The sequence below is a fragment of the Dermacentor silvarum genome, chromosome 8 (genome assembly GCF_013339745.2).
Source record: "Dermacentor silvarum isolate Dsil-2018 chromosome 8, BIME_Dsil_1.4, whole genome shotgun sequence".
NCBI classification, from domain to species: domain Eukaryota; kingdom Metazoa; phylum Arthropoda; class Arachnida; order Ixodida; family Ixodidae; genus Dermacentor; species Dermacentor silvarum.
Window position 1 is genome coordinate 69,694,343 of NC_051161.1, and position 19,791 is coordinate 69,714,133.

Here is a 19,791-nt window from a genome sequence, read left to right on the forward strand (position 1 = left end):
AATGCCCCCCAATTAATGACACATAATGGTCATACAAGGATCCTTCAGGTGCGGGTGACTGTCAATACACTCTACAGAAATAAACCTAACATAAGAACAACGTATTGCACAACGCAATCATCTGGATACTGGGCGACATACCTTTAGTTCCCCCCTAAATATACACAGCTACACTCTTGCGCACAACTGTTCGTGCCGGTAGTACTCACGCATTTTCAGAAATAAAATTGTATATATAGTCTGATTTCCTTAACCTAATGTCCCCAAGCATCATGCTCAAGCATGTGCGCAACGAGGTAGCACATAAGCTTTAATACAAAATGATGAAAGAACGTACAGTTTCTTTGATGTGGCAGATGAGGTAACCATACTAACTTACCTCGACTGCACCTGTAGGGCTCTATAGCGTTAGTAAATACCTAGTAAAACACCAGTAACTGTATGTGCGACGTGGCAAGTGTTTCAGTTACTAACTGCTTACTAACTTTTCTTTTTAAGAGTGTATCTTACGTTGACGTGTTTCTCAAAGTAACGCGAACGCACCCCCGTGCCCTGGCGAGCATGAAGACCCCGGCCGAGAAAGATATATGCTTCGCAAGCACTTCGCCCAAGCGTCGGAAACTTCGCTGACCAGTCGTCCCCAATCTGCATCCTGTATACGAATGTAGCACACTGTAGTTATACGAACGACGCCCGCCCTGCCATCAAGCTCTCCCACATTCACATAATACGGCACGGCACGCCCAGGAACCACGGCGAAAACAGCGCGCCGTATGAGCCGGGATATGCGTTCCCGCTAAGACACGGTCATCAGCTCCTCTCACGTGACCGCGATTGCGTATGAGTCTGCCGGGTGTATGCATTAAGTACAACAGGTTCTCTCCGTCTTCTCGGAGTAAACCAGTCGGTTACGCGCTAAGAAATTAATCTCGTATCACCCTCGCTTAATTTACGCCCATTATGCTCCATAGAGCGCGCACAACAGGTGTTTCCTTTTCTGGCGGTACTGCGAAACGGGTACAGCCTGCTGTAACACTTGTCTTTCCCGTCGTTCACTCATCTGGATGTGCGTGTGCTTCGCGCAAGACTCCCCCCCCCCCCCCCCCCCCCTTTTCATGACTATTTTTTTTCCCGAGACACAAATCGGCACTAGCTGGCTCGCCAGCCGTTTCCTCGGTTGCGTGCAGACCAGTTAACAATTGAAGCTAAGCACCCAGCACACTACCGCTCGACACTTACGAAATAATAAGACAGAAGAAACAGGAACGTGTAGCGCTTTGGTTACAGTCGCAAGACGCAGTTCCACACCGCCCACATGCGAAAAAAACTCGTTCGTATCAAACAAGGCCGGGACTACACGTATACATATCTGCCAGCATGTTTTGTCTTCCGCAATAATAAAAGCACGCATATTACGCCCCCATACATACTGGATTAGGGGATATACATGCACGCATACATGTATCTTCATCCGGGACCATGTAGACACTGCCGCCACCTAACAAGGACGCCTAATTCGGCCTGCCAGTCACAAGAGGCATATAGAATAGCGCGCGGAATTCTTATAGCTTCTACTTTTCCATAATTAGCTGGCTATTCGTCGTTGCTGCTGTTCGCTGAAACGCCGAACGAAGAACTTCTCAAGGTACACCGGCGCTGTTCTGATATGAGCGTACATCAGGATTTTAGAAACTAGCTACAGCGTATATAGCTATGCCTAAAGTGTATTCATCAACCCCGCCTTCGGCGAGGGTTATCGCCGTGAGACGACGCTATTATATATGCGTATATCAACAAATGTCACCACGAGTTCGCTTCGGACTTGTCGTATAACACGACTTGCTATACCGTGGCATGACCAGTCTGCGCGAGCAGGTAAAACACACACACACACACACACACACACACACACACACACACACACACACACACACGCGCACACACACGCGCACACACACGCGCACACACACGCGCACACACACGCGCACACACACGCGCACACACACGCGCACACACACGCGCACACACACGCGCACACACACACGCACACACACACGCACACACACACACACACACACGCACACACGCACACACACACAGAGAGAGAGAGAGAGAGATGTACGTACGCACGAATTACTTAACTACGACATCATGCGTGTTATAAGCCTATCACTTACACGGTCTGTAGGTCGGAGCTACAAAACAGCGCTAAGGCACCGAAGGGGCACAAGGTAACGCGACGATGGATCGGCACACACTTTTCGTATTTGTTTCCATCCATGCATCGCAGGCGGCTGCGCTTCGCAACGATGAACGTGAACCAACTAGCCAGACATCCAGCTTCGTTACGGAGGTCGACTTCGATCGGCGATATATAACGGCGCAGCGTACACTTGCCGATACCCGAATGTGCAGCGATTCCTACGAAGGCGAGACAGTTACCTCGCCTTCCTTTACCAATAATACACATGCATTTCCCCGCTGGCTCATGTGCAGCTACTCCCTAGACGGAAGCAGTATATATCCCTTGAGCAGAAAACGCGGGCGTCTTCAACAACAGCAGCAGCTAGCAGCGGCAGGGAATGGCAACACAAAAGGAGGCATGCAACGCGCAATGACGACCCACGCAAACAAGCTGGCGTTCGCCGGAGGGCCCCCTTCGGCTCTTACGTATGGTCCGGACAAACAATGATGGCAACTCGGGGGTGGGAGAGACAGAGAGTAAGGCGACAACGTACGTCACGGGAGATTCTCTCAACGCAGCATCCACGGCATGCGCCAGAAGCAGAGACGAGCAACGTGCGAGTATACGAGCAACCAAAGTGAGCTCGGGGATCAATATGTGCTATATACGCTCGAAAGTGCGCTGCTCTAGCCGTTCGAGGCGCAGATGCAATCCTTCGGGACGAGGCGCATGCTGCCCCGCCGTGTGCCGCTGTAATATTTCTCCGCGTTCAGACAGCGAAAGCACGCAACGCAGGGAAGGCGAAGACGCGACGAGACCAAGAAAGGGAAAAAAAATTTCGAGCTGCCCGCTTCGGTCTCCGCACGCGAGACAGGAGAAAGCGCGCGCGTAATGTTGCGACAGCGAACTGGCTGTTTTCCGTTCGGGTTTTTTTTTTTTTTTTTTTTTTTTTCAGCCGGAAAGCAACGAGAGCCGAAGAAAACAAGTACGAACATCAAGAGCAACGAGGCGCAACGCGGAACGCCGTCCTCTGCTTGAGCGAAATTATACAGACACGTCGTATACATGCATGCACGCTCGGATGAGAAGTTCCAAGCAACGTTGAAGGAGGTAACACGAAAAAGCCTTCAGGTCTTTCGATGCCACGCATGTACGCCTGCACACGCATTATATATACACACTATACGTGCAGCCCGTGGGGTACTGGGGTGGGACTTCGTCGGGTTTCACGCAGAAGCTATACCGTTGTTACAGCGTATATATATAGCCGTGGCTCCGGGAGCGCAACTCGAACCGCAAAGGGACATGAAACACCGAAAGCTTCGCGGTGTTGTATAGGTGCCGGGCGCTCGAGAATCTCATCTGCGGCGCAAATGTATCGTGCGCCCCTCGCATCAGGGAATAACTCGGTAAACAGCAAGCGCGGAAGAGCACGCGGATGACAGGTCCCGCGACATGGAAAAGCTTTCAGCACCGGTGCATTCGGGGTTCCTGCCTATTAGGAGCAGGGTTAATGTATAAAGAGAAAAGAAAACCGTTCGCGTGTTCCAGCCGTCTCGCTTTCCCATTTTCGTTTTTTTCTTTTTGTTATTTCGTTTTCTGCGAAACGCGTGATGCCAGCAAATCCCAGCAACAGCCTTGCGCGAGCCAACGCAGTCCGTCACTGAATTGTGTCAGCAGCTACGGGAGTCAAAACAAAACCACGTAGGGCCGCCATGCCTTTTCCCCGTCGAGCAGTGTTCATACCGTTCATATACCATGCACGCACTGCGCAAAGTTTGGCGAAATGGTTTACTTCCATCAGGGGCTATATATATATGAACCGTTGCGGCGTGTGTAGCAGGCTTCCAGCAGCTCCCACACCCTGCAGCGGAAACTAACAACAAACCATGCGCACAACAGCGCCGGAGAAAGCCGAGCGGATTAACGAATTTTCGCGGTTCATCCGAGCTTCAGCAGCCGACTGCATTTAACAGTTTGCCTTTCCTAATTTCCTCGCTGATCGCGAAGGAAGGCCAATTTTGTGCGACTGATTTGTGCACTTGTGAGGTCTCTATAGTGAAATTTAGAGAAAAAATTGCTAAGTTGAAAACCTACATTTTTGACTGCGACTCTTCTTTAGCTTATAAACCATTGATTCGCACGATGAGGACGCTGCCAATGTTGATGACCTCGCGGATAGCTATAAGCACGTCAAGTACCAAGAGGCCTCGTCTCCAATCTTTGCATTTTATTGCCTTGCTCGCAAAACAAGCCTATGTGCTCACGCTAAGAGTGATCTACTTGGAAACCTAGAAATGCAATCTAATCTTTCTACATTGAGAATTTCTTTTATGTCTCTCTTTCCATGGTAGAACAGCGGGAGAATTAGGAGACGGGCACTAAGAAACTGAACGACACGATCGAGTATACTGACCATCAACTGATTTATCCAACAAAAGCAACGAAAAATTATTAAAAGAAATCCTGGGGTTTTACGTGCGAAAAAAACACAATTTGATTATGAGGCACGCAGTAGTGCAAGAGGGCTCCGGATTAATTTTGACCATTAACGCACACCCAATGTGCAGTACACTGGCGTTACTGCATTTCGGCCTAATCGAAATGCAGCAGCCACAGCCGGTGTTCGGTCCCTCGACCTCGGGCTTAGCAGCGCAACGCCAACGCCACTACACCACCAGTGTGGGTACTTGCATTTCCCTCGAGACTCTACTAATGACTAGTCAAGATTACTGCACCCAACTAATCTGCGTGCGTGCGTGCGTCCATTCAAAAATAGTCAAAAATAACATCGCTATTCTTCCGGAGAACGACAAAGAAAGGATGCGTGCGTCGAAACACATTCATCGCTGACGTCGAGACACACGCGTAAGGAAGCAAGAAAGAATTAAATTCCATTGAAGTCAATCACCGCACAATCGCAGCAACAGTGTCAAGGTCAATAAGAGCACAGTGGGATGAACGATCAGCCGAGAACAAAACAGCGACTACAGCACGCAGCAGCCCTGCTCAGATGGCTTTCAAATGTCATAATTACTTTAGGCACGGCGAATACAAAACACGACCCCTTGACTTTTTCTTTCACTCCGCACATAAATCATCAGCAAAAGCGTGCAGACGTTAGAAGCTTCCATTACAACGTACGAGCTTTCATTATACGGCACAAAAGGCGACAATGACTACCATGAAACAAAATGCCTAAATTTACAAGTGCAGAAGGCTGTCATGTATACAAGTACGCTTCACCTTCGAGGATGATGGTCGGTATTTCTTTATGCGGATGCCCTGCAGTGCCTAATAAGCGTAAATTTCCTTATAGATGCATTTCTTTCCAGGTGTTGACAGCTGGTTCGTACAGAAAGGAAACATTCACCATTTAAAACGTCGTCGTCGGGCGCTACAGCTGAACAGAACCGTCCTTATAGAAAAAGAAAAAAAAAATAGCATGGGTCCCGAGAAAAAATTTATGCCGAGATATATAATTTATGTCACGGCATTCAGCCTGCACCATACTTATCAGCCAGTGCTGATAAGATTTCCCATTCGGAGCATCGAGCCGCGTGACGAGGGAGGAATACCAAAAAAAATGTGCGCCATTTAGATTACAGGAAACACTACACTTTGCTGAAGGGAATTTCACGTTCGCTGATTTGCATGTATATATCCCACCGCAGTCACTGGAGTGCAACTGAAAGCATTTCCTTTAAACTGTTTCCGAGGTGCCTTCCGTTAGCTTCGAGCGTTTGTTCTCTCATGCGCACAGCGTTTTCCTCAAAATGCAGCCCGTAACGCGCGCGCGCGCGCACACACACACGCACACGCGCACACACGCACACACACGCACACACACGCACGCGCACGCGCACACGCACACGCACACGCACACACGCACACGCACACGCACACCAAGAAAATAATTTTTAAATATTTCGATGTAGTTGACCACCAAAACATAGCACCTGTGACGAACGCTGTGGCAGAACATGATTTCACGGCACTTTCGCATAGTTGAGCTCTTTATGCACCAGGTTAATTCTGCACGTGCGGCTTGTTAGGTTGAGTTCAAGCAAGTAGCCATAACCGCAACGTGATCCGTATTTTCCTAATCGTGTTTCGTTTTATCATCGTCTTCCGTTGCCCCAAATATCGTTTGTTATAGCGGAAGCTGCCGGCCATGTAATGCACCCTGATGGCCTATTCTTCAATCTGAACCGACGAGCTCTAATCTGATGAACTCTAGATGTCGTTAAATTATCGAGAATAAGAACATCAAGAATACCTTCACCGTGGAGATAAAAGTTAATCGTACGAAAAATTGTCATGTCAAGCGTTCGATCCTCTAAGCTCACTTCATAATTCCCTGAGGTTATAGTTACTTACCTGCGTTTAAACAATACACATCTTGTCTCACCTTGCATTGTACTCTTTTTACTGTTTGCACGCTTTATTCGGTTTGTAATCTTGGTGATGTACGGAAGTCTACAGTCAGTGTTATGTGTTGACTTTTTATTTAACTGCCCAGTTCTCTTCACTTTGGTTACGTATCTTCTACGTTAGTGCCACAAGTTCTCCCCGACAATTCTACATTCAGAGTTCATGATTTGTTGATTTTCTCCGTGCAATTTATTGTAACGCGAAATCAACCAATAAACCTTCCTTTCTTTCTCCTCCTTTCTGGGGTTTTACGTCCCAAAACCAGTTCCGATTATGAGGCACGCCTGAAAAAAAAAAAATAATGTAATGAAAGAGAAGGAACGTTTCACCAAGCGGTTCTTTTAGTCCTAACCGTACAAGCGGCAAAGCCCAGTTTAAAAACAACACAATAACATAGTAAAAGAAGAGAGATTGCCGATGATCACGGCGCAGTCGGCCAATGTACGCAACTTCGTCACGCTGCAGATGCGCACACCGGAAACAATTAAGTTCTCAGTTTCATCGGTGAATCACTTTTGAAGAGAGAGAGAGAGATAATGCTACCAGTATTACAGAGAGTGCGGCGGCATTATAATGTATTAAAATAAACTTTTTCTTTCTATTTTTTTATATGATTTCTGTTTGCTGTGTTTACTTTGTGTTAACGTGCCCTCTCCAATGAGTAATGAAACTAAACCATATTTATTCTGTTTTTACTTGCCCTTCCTATTGACCTAGGTGTACAAACTTCGTATTTACCGTATAGTATCTAAATGTTATATTTCCCGAAGGAATAGACTATAAACTTGTTTCCTGCACTTTTACTCTTCCTTTGTAATGACCCTAATGTATTACTTTTGTATTTACTGCAGTGATGGAGCAGTTCTCTTTAATCAACTTGGCGTTATCTCTGTTCTTACGTCGTCTGTTGTATTCGCCAGAGCTCGTTGACTCTTCATTTATTACGATGCTGGACGTTCTTACCGGGGAGATTATGATTCCCAAACATTTACTGTTTATCGCTCGATCCGTTCACTCTCAAGACTACTGCCAGTCTCAAAAAAATCACAGCATATCCACGGGGTGAATAATGATGAGTGGGCGAAGCTCCGGAGAGAATCATCGGATCTCCCGCTTAAGGGGACGCTAGCACAAACGCGTTAGAAACGTGCAGTACTCTCTAGTAAGGGGGAGCGGCCACAGCGTCTTACGCAGCCATTTACACATGCCGGAACGTGCACCGCATTCCCCTACTTCCTTCACAAAATGTACCCCGAAATTCAGACAACAAACACATGTGCATTATGCAATGACTTAGCGAGCTTACCTCACATGCTCTGGCGGTGTCCCGCGTTACGCGGCGATGAAAGCAACAGTTCTTCACGTTGGGATGCGGTTCTACGCAGCCCCAACCTCGAAGAACAGTTATGGGCTGTCCAACGGGCCCGCGACGCGGCGGAGAGGCTCAGCCTTTCTGTCCCGACGTGGGAGCGGCCCGCTGCGCGCTAGCACGCGCCCTAAAGGACACTAATAAAGTTATTCATCCATCCATCCATCCATCACATGACTGCTGAGAGAGAATACTGAGAATACCCCCGTATTTATAAACGCTCCTCGACTTGAACTTGACTTGCCACCGCTTTGGGCAGCGCATTCGAAACGCGTTGAAGGTAAGGCGGAGAGGCCACAGCGTCTTACACCAGCTTCTTACACGGGCCGTAACGCGCTAGCACAAACGCGTTAGAAACGCGCTAGAAACGCGGCCTTTCGTTAATGTTGGGTATTTATTGCCATCGTGGTGCGTGTGTCCATGTCCGCTTCGTGACGTAGTGGGCTAACGCCGCGCGCTCGGAAGCGAGGGGTCCCTGGTTCGATTCCGCGCTACGGACACAACTTCGGAATTTTTTTTCTCATTTTTCTCAGACTGGTTACACACTACTGGTTACACACTACTACTACGACGACGGGGACGGAACGGGTGCCGCTATAAGGAGCTTCGCCCCTAAAAAGTTGTCGCAGTTTCACCTGAAAGGCGAAGCATCAATTGCGATAGCAAATTTGTAGAGAGCTATACGGAGTAATGATAGTAGCTTTATCAGGTGTATAACCTTGGACATGCAGCAGCACCGGCAACACGCAGAACTGTTGTCGACGCCGTCGGCGTTTTGCCCGCGTTCGCACAAAATGCGTACGGCGTTGGTGACTGTTGCCGGAGCCTCTGATACAAATAGGCACTTGATGCCGCAGCTAAACGTCGCCTCCCTTCCCCCCCCTCCCCCCCCTCCCCGCCACGGCCTTTCGCGCGTCGGAAGGAGCGCGTTTGTTCTACATATATGGTGATTGTAAAGGAGGAAAGAGACGCCTACTTCTGCAGCCCTTAAGGGAGCACGGCGCAGAACGCGCGTTTTTTCTTCGCCGTGCGTTCACTCCCCGTGAAAGCGCGCGTCCCTCGCGCCCTTTCACTGGCACATACAGCGTTCGGCGCAAATTTGGCGCTGAGCCGTGCTCCCTCAAGGGCTGCAGAAGATAGCGCCAACCTTTCCCTTTCCCTCAAGAACCACTTACCTACCGGCGACGATTTCATCTCCACTGACGTCATACGGAACCTCACGGCAACGGCGACGGCGACGCCGACGGCAGAAATCTGCTTTGGAGTGTCCATATAATTGCTATCGCAATAAAACTCAGAAAATTGAACGCATGAAGAACCCTACTGGCGCACTTCTGTAACGTCCATGACGATGTTGCTAACTTCAAGCGACCCCGAAATATTTCTGACAATTGCGCACGAACACGTTAATGTGGACAGGGAAGGCGCTCGTGAACATGCGAGCAAATTTGGCAGGCGGGTTCGCAATGTGGTGGAAACCGCGTACACCGTGTAAATCCGGAGCCGAGCAAGAAGCCCAGCGAAACGCCGGAGCTACATCCGATCGCGCTCAAAGCGAGGCCCGTACACACAATGTATACGATATGAATGGAGGCAATACCTGCCGTATTACATCAACAGGAGTAAAACTGCTTCCCATGGCGCCGCACTGATTCGATTTCGCACGAAGAAGTCGGGATAAGTAGCAGCACCGCGAAAACGGCAGAACATTCGGTACCGTACCTACAAAACTTTTGAAATGGTACGGGGGCCCAAGACAGCGAGCTTTTGCGGGCCTTTCTTATCAGGAAACGAGGTCAGTGTGTGTTGTCGCCGATATAACTACTATTTTAAAATCGAGAAGGCGATTTTTTTTTTTGCTTTATTCATACACCTTTGCCCTGATAAACGCTACGCTTTAGCGTTATTCTGAACATACAGTGACACGGGCGAATCCAGGGGGAGGGAGGTAGGAGGCCTCATCGCACTCTCAATACTGTCAGCGTTGACGTGCCGGCATATCTCAGGGGGGTGAACAAGGTTTGGCGAGATCATGTATTATTTGAAGGAATCAGGGCTGAGGAGCCCCCCTCCCCTTTCCTTCTGGATCCACCATAGTACAGTCAGCACTCGCAACAGAAATAACCAGGACAGGAAATATACTTGGTTAAATGCGGATCTCTAAAGCAAGTCGTAGTATATAGGCGGGATGTGCACGCTAACAGCGCGGTATATACAGTATAGCTCGTAAAACGTATACAATGAAACACATCCCGAGCTCCGTAGTGAGCACATTACAGCGGAAAAATTATGTCAGATGCATGTTAGCCGCTGCCTCGTATATCGACTGTGATGACGTGATACGATCCTGCCCGAGGAGCTGCCGCCTCGTGGCGGAGTGACCTTCACAGCGTTCTTTGCCTCTACAGGTTAATGCGAAGGAAAACAAGCAAAGTTTTACACGCCGTGGTATATACGCCGCGCCGTGAGGATTTCCCGTTTCGCACTTTGTACTAAGAGGAGCCCGATGCTAACACACTGCGAATAATCCGACGTAAAATGCGTGCACTGCGGAAGGGACCTCGAAGACTTCGAATAAGGCGATATTTCGAATAAAGCGATTTTGTTTTAACGAGGGCTTACTGTATATGTATAAGCCTTTTTTTTTCGTAAGTACTTTGCCATTGGCGGGATGTCTTCGATATGTTCATCATTGCGATTGGTTGAATACGCTCTTACGAACAGTTCTGGGTGTAAGTATTGGCCCGAGTCTTTTAGTGATTAATAAATCACCTGTTAGTGGAGCGCCCGTGCTGTCTCGTCTTCTGTTTTGCGTCTGCCTTGGTCGTGCTGCGATGACTTTCCAAATTAGCAAAGTATATCGATAACCTGCACGACTCGAAGTCCTATAGAGGCGTATGTGAGAGCAAATGTCCTTTCCAGAGTAGGTGATATACGAACGCGAGAATTTAATTACTCGCTTAGTCACGGGCGACGGCGCACATGTTTCAACTGCTACCAAAGGGCGCGACGCCGTTGAACGCATTCGGGGAAGAAAATTACGGCTCAGCCAACAGGTGGCGCCCGTCAAGAGTGGTTGTATACGAGGTTCTTGTCAAGGAACCCTCCCCTGCCCCCCGTCACGCAAATGGGGTTAGGGCGTTCATCGCCGTTTCTAGCAGCCAGGCGCGTGTCGCGACACGTCAGAGGCAAGAACAAAACTGTTTTACTTTTAGCGCCAAGGTTCTATAGCCTACACTTCCCACTCTCGGCTATAGTTAAAAGCGACGTACGGAACAGCGTGTTCGGTTGTGTGTTCACTTCACTGGTAAACACGAGAAGTGTGCAACTACTGGAACAGAATCCAGCGTGTTATGTTATTACTACAATTATTAAAGTACTCCGCACGTGCTCTAAGCAAGGTTAAGAATGTGAAAGCAAGTATAGAAACCACGGAACATGCAATGAAACAGATAAGCGCTACGTTGAGATAGCAGTTGTTGGACCGTATCCATCAATGTATTATCTTTCGTACGGAAACCAACGCATTAAACCGAATCACGGAACTTCATACGGAAGAATATTGGGTATACGTCGACATATGGAATCTGCCAGCCCTAGTTCAGAGCTGCGCAGCTGTGTCGGAGCTATGTTATTATTATTATTATTATTATTATTATTATTATTATTATTATTATTATTATTATTATTATTATTATTATTACTGGCTCGGTGACCTTCATGCGACAAACGGACATTGTAGCTAAACAATATCGGTACAGCCAGTCGATCAGCCGTATGATTCCTGTAAGACCTGCACGTCCATAATTTCACGCAGAGGACTTCTCAGGTCTATGTCGCGATGCAGATGTTCGAAACCCCCATTGTAACATCGAAAGTTTTCATTCCAGGCGCATTGATGCCGACGCCGTGCTGTCCCGGTATCAACGGTGCACGCGCGGCCTGCGCGTGGAGGGTGCGAAGGCGTCCAGAGACACGCAGTGCGTTAGGCTGCAAAAACGACGAAGCCAAAAGGACAATGTCACGCTCGTCTCATTCGGCTCGGCCGGAGACAGGGCAGCGTCCTTGCTCCCGCTGCTGGCGTGGGCGTTGTGAGCACGCGCATTAGCGTTCCCGCGCCGCAGTTGGTGTGCACCATCACACTGTGGCTCATATATGCAACGGCCTGAGCGGAACGAAGGGCAAACGTCCAACTAAATCTATTTACTCTTCATTCATCGGGCGCTGACAAAAGCGGACGGTTTCCCTTTCGGTCTCGTATCGTTCACCATCGACGCTACGACGCTGGTAAAGCCGCAACGGGCGTTCCACACCGTGCCAGCGTTGTGAGACGCCTGGAACAGTCAGGGCGCTGTTTCTGCTGCGGACACGCATTTGTCTCGCATACATCGTCGCGCCATGTCACCGGCGCGTATTGTTAGAACACCGTGCAGGGAGCCCAGGCGCAACGCTAAAACTTAACGACCGAGTTCAATACCTTGCCTTTTTTTTTTCTTTCTTTCCTTTTGAGTTTTCTTTCTGTCATATATGGGTCAGCAGTTACATGACCCATTAACCTAGCATCGATCGCTTCTAGCGTTGTCACAAAGCCAGCCGGAAATTCTGAACACGAACTCCGTTGTCTTCCCACTAATTCACAGCTGGTGCTCCAGATGTCAAAATCAAAAAAAAAAAAAAAAGAATGGGGGGGGGGGGGGGGGACATCAACAAGAAGTGCACGTTTTACTAATGCTCCTGACTCATCGCAAACGTTCAGAATATATTCCTAAATCAAACGCACAAACGGTTGCATGAACGGAAATTGTGAATGGTAGCAGGTCAGCTGCACTACAAAACAGTAAGCTTGCGTAACAACATACGCACAGGCTTGTACAATCGCGCAGAGGGAAGTCAGGCAAACAGCTGTGATGAATTTGCGCCAACCCACGGCTATAACTGAGAGACAGGACGGTTGGCGATGCCATCGAGATTTCGATAAGAAAATCAAATACTTAAAGAGACTGACAACCGATTCTTAAAGGGACACTAAAGGGGGAAATTATTTATCCTGTATCAGCAGATTACCCTTCCACAATACCGAAAACAACAATCTCCCCGCGAGCGGCCACTTGGTAAGCCTGAAAGAGAAGAAAAATAAAGAAGGCGAGTGGCGACGCCACCTTGAAGTTCCCGCACCAGCTCACCATGACGTCATGAATTTTGACAGCGTCTTCTAGGTCTCAGTTAATTCTTCAGCGGTGTGTTTCTAAAGGAGCCCAAGACTGAATACGGCAAGTTTCGCGAACTTTTACTGATCCAACGTGGCCCAAATACAAAAAATTAGAAGACGTGACGTCCCACTGAAGTGCTGACGTTGGGGTTACCGCGCGAAATTCAAAACAGTTAACTTCTAGCTTCATTTTCACTTCTAATAATTGACCTATTGCAGTGCAATTAACAGCAGAGCTTTTCAAGAATACTTCATCAGTCTAAGTTGATTTATTGTTTTGCTTTAGTGTCCCTTTAAGGACCCAGTTTTTTTTACGGCGCAACGAAAAGCTCACGCTCGGTAGCGTATACAACTGCAGCGGTTACTTCCAAAAGCACGCGGATATTTTGTAAGCAGAATTTTTCGATCTGAGAAGCCTCTAAAAAAACAAGAGTCCCTCCTCCCGCAACGCTGAGAAGTGATAGTGACGCCGATAGCCCACCTCGTAAATTGTGAAAGCCACCCATCGGCCTGCTTTCACTGGACGGAGTGCAACTGTGGTTAACCACCTATATTTTGACCTTTCCAACCACTTTTAAAGGTAAAAAGGCTGGTACAATAAGTTTGCGTGGTCGTACAGACCTTTCTTATAGTTGTACCGCGTTTTTTTTTTTCAAGTACACGCCTACGTCATGGCTGGATGGCCCCCAGCCTCGTTACTCTGTCGATGGACAAGCCAAGCAAACTCATCGAAAACTGAGGCGAAGGCAGCGCCACTTTTCTACTCCCTAAAAACGAAGGCTTATCTGCACATTATGAGTTAGAAAAAAAAAAAAAAACTTATGATAGAAAGAAGGGTACTGCATTTCAATACTAACGACAAGACCAGGAACCGCGCACACTAGCAGAAGGTCACGTGACAGACCTCTTATGCATCTTCATGTTGTTGCCGTGTGGGGCGCAAAGGGTCATTTTTCGCGACATTTAGAGAGGAATTAAAAATGTAAATTCACCTTCAATGAGAAAAAGAGGGCTAGTTTTAGCCAATACGAGAGGCGATCTTTCCATCAGCGGGGTTATCTCGATTCATGTTCTAAAGCGGTTGTCTGTCCCTTTCAGGTTTCGTTATCTCTCTAAAAAATAAATTTATTGCGCTGTATTATTGCTTTAATTTATTCCTTCAATTTAATAAAAACTTTAGCTACAATCTGTCTTAATTCTCAACAACCTATTAACAAAGTTTGTTTACATTCTTTCACATTGTGTTTCTTATACCCAGTGCTCGGACAATCGGCTACAGTTGGTTATGTGCCACCAACATCTAGACTCTACACCTACATTTCCAACTTTGAGGCCTCGGGTGACAATTTCATGTCATTTCATTTATTATAACCTTGAAGGCCCGAAGACATTACACAATGGGGGGCAATACAAACATGTGTAAAAGTGGATACGTACAAAACAACAAAAAAGAAACATTGCTGATTTTGTATGACTTTAAACAATCAAGTATAAACCGCATTCACGCGATCTTGCGCGCGACAGCGACAAGCGACGCGATGGAGATGGCTGTCGCGGTCGCTCGTCGCCTACAAGTCGCACCGCATGCGAGCGACGACTTCGAGCGACGTCTCCCCGGTGTTGCCGGTATGAGTAAAGCAAATACTCGCCGAAACTGGCGTGACGCTTGCTTTATTAATTTAAGTTGATGTGTTTTAGTGTAAAGAGCAGCATAAATATTTCTAAAGGTCTTGCACTACGTTATTATCCTTGCACGTATCAAAATCTAGTCGTTTGCTCGTTCCGTGCGACAATCGGTAGTACTTGACTGATGTATATCCAGTTCCGGCTTCGCGCTATTGGCTAGTCGCTCATAGCACTTCCGGGCGACGAGCGACGAATTCTAGATTTCTAGAACCGAGCGATTGAGCGAAAAGACCGAGCGATCTGTTCGCGCGACGGCCCGTTTCGTCGCTCGAAGCCGTCGCTCGTCGCGCACAAAATCGCGTAAAGGCCAAACCCCATATGCGCGAAAATGCACGCGACAGCGACGAGCGACGGTATGAGCGACGAAACAGGCCGTTCGCGCGACGTGTCGCGTGGTCGAAATCGCGCGGTCGCTCGGTTTCTCAAATTTGAAATCCGTCGCCCGTCGCCCGGAAGAGCTGTGCTCAAGCAGCCAATAGTAAAACACCGGAACAGTATGTACATCAGTGACGTACTGCCGGTTATCTCCACGTACAGTGGCTACTCCACGCACGGTTTTCGTCGATTGCCATGACCTCCTCTCCTCCTCTACGCCCGAGTCACGTGCACACAGCGAGCAAATAAAGTAATGTTTATGCACTTGCATATAAAAAAAATACTACAGGACAATGATAAAAAATTTTATGTATTACTGTGCAACAAAACATATTATTTTACACTGCATACCGCTGTCAACGCGCCACATTTAGTACGAGTAGACGCCCTCTAGCCAGCAACAATGGAGATCGCTCGCTGAAGCAGTCGCGCGAATGAGGTTTGCCCGTGCAAGCGACAGCTTGCGCGAAGGCGATCTACGTCGCGTCGCTCGTCGCTGTCGCGCGCATTTTCGCGCTTAGGGGGTTTGGCCTTAAATGCGGTTTGGGCTTCAAACAAAAATTACGAATTTAAATAAGCAACGCGGCAATACGTTCGTGAACAAAAAAAAAAAAAAAATACTCTAGGTGGAAGGGCTGACAAGGGTAGACTATTACGTGTTTTTGTGATGGGTTCATGAACGATGTACACTGGGAACAGAAAGTTATTCAAAGTGATTTGTTAGGTATTCACGAAATTTTTTGCGGTCAGTACAGGTAACGAAGTGGTCAGGGAGCGCATTCCAATAAACGATTGCATCAGGAAAGAAGGAAGTGGTCATGGCGGATGAGCGGCTGGGTAAACGTGCTATGGCAGAGCTGTGACTTATGCGAGAGGAAGTTCGCAATGGTGGTTTAAGAAGGTGGTGCCTTGGCGTGGATTGTAATAGAAGGAGTGCAGTAAACAAAAACGAGATATGATGCGGCGTGACTTCAGTGTTGGCAGACTTATTGCTTGCTTCAAGGAAGTGACACTAGTGTACCGTGAATAATCTGTAGCCATGAAACGGGTGGCTCGGTTTTGAACGGATTCCAATGATGCGGCTAGGTAATTTTGAGATGGATGCCAGACAGCGGAAGCAATTCTGGCTTCTGGCTCCCTTTAATCTTGACCTCTGTTAGCTTTTTTTTTTTTTTTTCTGGGGGGGGGGGGGGGGGGGGGCAGGAGTCCACTGCCGGTCAAGTTAAAAATTAAATTTCCAGGTTTATTTTGCAGGTATGAAATCGATTGTCCTCGTGCACGTGAAGTGAAGCAATAACTTGAGCTTGTGAGTGAGCTAGCATTAAGGACCACATTTTGTCTTGAACACTCAAAGAAGGCTCGAGGCCGAACTGGTACTTCTGAGTCAGTTAATTAAACAGAAGGCGTGATCCCTTAATATCGAACACATCACAAAAGTTTTTGTATACTTGAAGGCAATTAGCGTTCAACACTGCGAATATCACGAAGCCATGGGCTATGTGGCGTCGCCAATAGTCTTTTGATTTTCGTTTACGATAAGATCAAACTTCGCCGAAGTTTCGATTGGCACCATCGACTGACTATAACGCGTCACTAGGCAACACAGTTCGACAGGACAAACCTCAAAACATGCGCACGAAAAAAGCATTCAAGCGTGTCAAACGAAACCGGGCATTCACTGCCGCTTTTTTTTTTTTTTTTTTCGTCTGCTACAGCCTTTTCTCTAGCTTGCGATTTTCTTCCGCTACTCGCACGTCGAAACAGGGATGCCTCTGGTAACCGCTGTTGGGCATTCGCGCAAAACGGGGGCAAGTGAAAGTCAAAGCCGCGGCGCAGACAGTCATTGCGCCTGCACATAAAGCGGCACGCAAGCGCAAACATGCGCTCGCCGCCGCCACGCGCGACGAGCTACCCCGTCCCGCAAAAGCCACAAAACCAGCCCCTTTTCTAGGCCAACACGATCAATGGAGACAGAAAAGCTCCCCCGAAAGGGGAAGAACCAGTTCCCAGACAAACCGAACACATAAAAAAGCAGAAGCGCGTATAGACGGCACTTGTAGAAAGGATTTCGCGAAGGAATCGAAGCAACCGAAAGTAGCCAAGTTCGCCAGGCGTAACGCCAGTACTGTTTTCGTCATTTTTCATCGCACTTTTCTGGTTGTCGTTATAGCCTTAGGACCTGTTGAAAATTCTTTCGCAATGCAACGCCCCGCGCGCATATGCGTGCATATAGTTTTTTTCGACGCCAAACGTCAGTAACCACGAAACTAACTACCAAACCCGCTAGCATGCCATGCGTGGCCGGCACACCAAATTTCAAAGGGGCACCAGTTTCGCATCAAGTTGCCGTTGAAAACGCAACTTGACCACGACCGTTCTATTAAGAAAGCCTTGACGCCGCAAAAACCACGTGCTCCATCACCGGCAGTGTCACGACAAACGACACGAGCGCTCACCGTGCATAGACGGTTCTGCAACGGGTTTTCACGTGGATACCTGCGCATTACAAGTATGTAGGTACTGCCCGATAACGGAAGAAGCGAGATAAAAACTTGAGGGCGCACATCTTATGTGCCGGCACCAATAAATGGGGCACGTATCTACATGTGTCGAGCAACGATTCACCGCACATAAATTACACTACTGATATTAAATGACAGAATGTTATCTCATTCGAAAATTAGTTACTTGTCGAACAAGCTTGCTTGCGTCACCAGCTCGTGGCACAGCAACGTCGAAGCCGCTGCAACAATTTAGTAATAACAACGCCCTCCAGAAAAGATACGCGCAAACATACGGCAACAAACGTCACTTAACAGGAGAAGACAAGGCGCAAGATAAGCTAACACCCGGGCACGCGGAAAACGAAGATGCGCGCTAGCTCGCCGAGAGCACAGGGGTGTTTCAGACGGAAGAGCCTGTAGGCTTAGGAGAAACCTCTGTGGACGTTAAGAAAGCAACCGACGAGTACCAACTCCGCGCTCTGTGCTGCACTACAGCCGGACTCGGGACAGTGCACACAGGTGAAAGCGTACGGTTGCGCTTCACAAATGGAGGTCACCTGCAAGCCGCTTTCTTCCCAGCGCCGGCGAGAGCGGGGCTCGCCCGATCATGTGTCAAAACAACAAACCACGAGTGCGGCTCACCCGAGCGACGGCAGTGGAAAATCCGCTCCTCGGTCGCACGTTCCTCACTGGGACGTCGGCGCTGTTTGCATGCCGTCCCGGCGTGTACTCCACAGAGCCTCGCTCGTGACGTTCCGCACGACCACACGCACAATTGCAAGCCAACTGCTGCGAGGCGGCCCGAACGCAGCGAACTTCACTGATTTTTCCAGTCACCATGCGCATCCACCGACCGAGAACGACGGCGAAAACCACGGTGCTGCCATCTGATGCGAAGCGCGCGAAACCTTAAGCGCGGTGCCGCCATCTAGCATACAACGAAACCACTAGTGGAAGCACTGAGCGTTGGCGTTCATTGCCTCGGAGATGTGGCGGCGCACATCTCAGAGGCTCTAATGTGTTCGTGGTCTTCGAAATTTGGCGTGGTCTTCGAGAGGAATGCTTGAAGGTGCCTTGAAGTCATACAGTTTCTCACTATATAACTCTATGCTTGAGTTGGAGGCGAAATGGTTGAGCTCTGCATCGTTGTGATGAGCACTAGGAAGAATTTGCGTGTACCACTGCTAGGAGTGTTCCTGCTGTATGCGTCAGGCATAGCTTTCTAGTACAGTCTAGCTAGTAGACCGCATCGTCCTTCATGACGACTGCAACATGAAAAAGTCGCATGGAGACGTGACCTCCGAGATTGCTTCTTGAAACAGGGGAACCTGCCGTCCTACGGCGCCACCGCGATGACAATCGGGCGCCAATATTGAATAGGTTTCGTACTTATGGCATGGTGTCCCTATTGTCATGTTAGGTTACGTTATGTTACGTCGGGGTTACGGCCGCAAAAACAACTAAACTAATTAATTCATCATTTTAAAGGAAAAGTAGTTACAGCGAATAATTTAAGGACATATCAATCACGGAGACAAACTCGTTCTGTCATAAAGGTTGATAAAAATACGACATGTTTATAAAGATTCGTAGAATTCTCGGTAATACTTTCTGAATAAATGTGTGTATCTAGCTCTAGACGTCTTGTTAAAATACCAGGTGTGCTACCTGTGGCAGGTAGCACAATTCTAATCGATGAACTGAATTAATTGGCGAGGAGGACACTACTTCTGCGAGAAATCTAAATGCTTGATTGAATAATTACGTAATTGTACTAATTATCTATTTAATTAAGTTGCGGCACATATTACAATTTATCAATTGAAGCCGGTGAGTTCGCACGAATTCACAGGATGGCACCAGTTTCGAGATATTAATTTTCAAAGTGTCTGACGAATGCATTGGCGTTCCAGTTACTTTCGATGTTTCCATGAACAAAACAGCGCTTTCATAGAAAAGCAAGCGGAACAACAGTGCATTTTTATAACAAGTTTGACGGCGAATATATTCGTATCGAAACCGGTGTCAT

General features: G+C 48.0%; 1 protein-coding gene across 1 annotated transcript in view; it reads right to left on the bottom strand.

Moving 5' to 3' along the window:
- The window catches only part of LOC119461392 (beta-1,4-N-acetylgalactosaminyltransferase bre-4-like), a 144,599-nt gene extending 125,972 nt beyond the window's left edge, over positions 1-18,627 (bottom strand). Inside the window, exon 1 of the mRNA XM_037722689.2 lies at positions 18,405-18,627. The gene's annotated coding sequence lies outside the window, so the exon portion shown is untranslated. The remainder of the gene's footprint in view (positions 1-18,404) is intronic.
- Positions 18,628-19,791: the final 1,164 nt, after the last annotated feature.